The sequence below is a fragment of the Diachasma alloeum genome, unplaced genomic scaffold (genome assembly GCF_001412515.2).
Source record: "Diachasma alloeum isolate Michigan unplaced genomic scaffold, Dall2.0 Dall_scaffold_00535, whole genome shotgun sequence".
NCBI classification, from domain to species: Eukaryota; Metazoa; Arthropoda; class Insecta; order Hymenoptera; family Braconidae; genus Diachasma; species Diachasma alloeum.
Genome location: NW_021680667.1, coordinates 281,991 through 285,344, shown reverse-complemented (window position 1 = coordinate 285,344; position 3,354 = coordinate 281,991).

Below are 3,354 nucleotides of genomic sequence, written 5' to 3'. Positions count from 1 at the left end.
GTCGGGACGTTATGTCGTGCGTCTCCCCTTTAAATCATCACCAGCCGCCTTGGGAGATACAGCATCAACGGCCAAAAAACGGCTATTTAAGCTATTGGGAAAATTATCGTCAGATCCAGTCACTCATACCCTCTATAAGAAATTCATCGAAGAGTACGAGGCCCTGGACCACATGCAGCGAGCACCTTCAACTTCAGAACCAAAGCAGGCATATTACTTGCCTCATCATGGAGTGCTTAAACCAGACAGCACGACCACAAAATTGAGAGTGGTGTTCGACGCATCGCATCGCAGCTCATCAGGAGTGTCACTTAACGACATACTCCATCCAGGACCGAAGCTACAAGTAGACAGCTCCGCCGTTCTTATCTGATTACGTCGTCATCGTTTAGTATTTGGTGCGGACATTGTGAAAATGTTCCGCCAGATTCGTGTTCATCGAGACGATTGGGATTATCAACGGATCTTCTGGAAAGACGACGAAGGAAAACTCATCGACTTTCAACTGACGACAGTCACATACGGCACCAGCTGCGCACCTTGGCTATCTCTGAGGGTGCTGAAGCAGTTGGCCATCGACGAAGGCCATCGATTCCCGTTGGCCTTACCGACATTCATCAAGGGACGGTATGTTGACGACATATACGGAGGCGCGGAAACAGAAGAGCATCTGGAAAACATCATCAAGCAGCTCATCGAACTTTGCATGGCGGGCGGCATGCCCCTGCAAAAATGGTGCAGCAATGCACCACAAGCCCTAGAGCGACTCGGAATATCATCAGGATCAGCTCCAACCATCGAATTCGAGGAATCAACGGTGAAAGTGTTGGGACTATGCTGGCAGCCCCACACGGACACCTTCCACTACAAAGCAAAGACATTCACCGAGGACACCATCACCAAGCGCGTAACCTTGTCCGAGATTGCGCAAATCTACGATCCATTGGGACTCATCGCGCCGGTGATCGTCACGGCAAAGATACTCATCCAGGAATTATGGCTGCTCAAACTTAACTGGGACGATCCACTTCCAGATGACTACAAGGATCGCTGGAAATCATTTAGAGAGCAACTGCAACACTTGAGCATCCTATCAATACCTCGTTGGCTACATCTATCGCCCGGTACATCGGAAATTCAACTTCATGGATTTGCGGACGCATCAAATCTGGCAATGGGCGCATCGGTCTATCTCCGTACATCCGCAGCGACATCGGGAACGTCTGTCACTTTGGTTTGTGCCAAGACCAAGGTGGCACCCCTCAAGAAGAAGACCATTCCAAGACTGGAGCTCACGGCAGCAGTCATGGTCACAGAACTCGTGGCTTATGTCAAAAGGGCTTTGGAATTGGACAACATCGAGATTTATCTATGGAGCGACTCATCGGTAGCCATCACCTGGATCAACGGGGACCCTGCCCGTTGGAAGGATTTCGTACAGAACAGGGTTCTTAAGATACGAGATACCCTGCCCTCTGCAACTTGGAGACACATCAATGGGAAGGAGAATCCGGCGGACTGCGCATCAAGGGGTCTCACCCCGAAACAACTGGCGGAGCACCATCTATGGTGGACAGGGCCATCATGGCTTGTCCTGCCACCAGACCAATGGCTAGCATCATCAATGGACCTAGCATCATCAAAAGAGGTATCATCAGAAGCGGCACAGGAAGCGAGGCCGCCCATCATCAGCTCACATCCAGTGCAGATTGCCGAGGCAAATGCGCTAATCATCAGATACTCATCACTCACAAAGCTACTGCGGGTTACAGCCTGGGTAAACCGCGCAGCAAAACGCTTCAGAAGACAGCCGCTACCCGATTCTCCACAATTGGAACCAGAGGAACTCGAAGAGGCGAGACTGTTTTGGGTCAGATACACGCAGCAGCTCTACTTCGAGGCAGAAGTTAACACGCTGAGGGACGGAAACCCCTTAGCGGCCAATCATCGTATGGCAACGTTGACGCCATACCTGGATAACGACGTCATGCGATTGGGCGGACGTCTAAGACGATCAACATTGGATCCGGAGGAGAAGAATCCAATCATTCTTCCCCGTCACTCGCCATTATCATCGCTCATCATCGCGGAGGCTCATCAACGGAGCTTCCATGGAGGAACTCAACTAACTTTGGCACACATCAGACAGAGGTACTGGATCATCGGGGGACGAGCTCCAGTACGCTCCCACATCATCAAATGCGTAATTTGCGCACGTCATCGAGCATTGAGGGCTCAACAGCTGATGGGACAGCTGCCAACACGACGAGTGACACCATCGAGGGTCTTTCTCCACTCAGGAGTAGACTTCGCAGGCCCAATCAACATCCTGAGATGGAGAGGATCAGGGGCAAGCAAGACAATGTACAAGGCTTACATCTGTCTGTTTGTATGTTTTGCTACTTCAGCAACACATCTGGAACTGGTAACGGACCTCACAGCGGAGGGATTCATCGCAGCGTACAAACGCTTCACATCGAGACGGGGCATCTGTGCAACCCTGTCCAGCGACAGGGGTGTCAACTTCATCGGGGCAGAGAGAGAACTTCAAAGGTTATTCGACCAGGCATCAAGCGAATCGGCAACTATCAGGGATCAGCTAGCATCCGACGGAACGAAATGGAAATTCAACCCTCCTCACTCGCCGCACATGGGAGGCAAGTGGGAGGCTGCAGTGAAATCAACGAAATATCATCTACGAAGGGTCATCGGAACCTCGACCTTGACGTACGAAGAATTTACGACTCTTCTGACGCAAGTCGAGGCCATACTTAACTCACGACCACTCTGCCCACTCACAAACGACCCGCAGGACACATCAGCCCTGACACCAGGACACTTCATCATAGGAGAAGCGCTCACGACAATTCCAGAGCCTTCACTTCAGCAGATCAACACAGCAAGACTGAACAGATGGCAAATCATCTCCCAGAGGCTTCAGAATTTCTGGGAACACTGGGCACGAGAGTGCATTCATCGTTACCAGCAAATTTATCGGTGGAAGCAGCCAACGAACGAAGTAAAAATCGGGTCGTTGGTCCTCATCATTGACGAGCGGGAGCCACCAGCCAAGTGGCCTCTGGCTCGAGTCATCGCAATTCATCCGGGACAAGACAACCTGACCAGAGTTGTCACACTGAGAAAAGGCAACCAGGAGACTCAACGGTCCATCCACAGGCTGGTGCCTTTGCCGATCAACGACGACCTTTTGGAAGGTCAACAGTGATACGTCATCATAATCATCAACCATACATCGTCACCTGGAGGTGACGCAGGGCGGGCGGGATGTTGAAAATCATCCCTCAGTCGGGCTAAATGTCGAATTTGGCTCGCTCGGAAACCTTCGGGCATCGA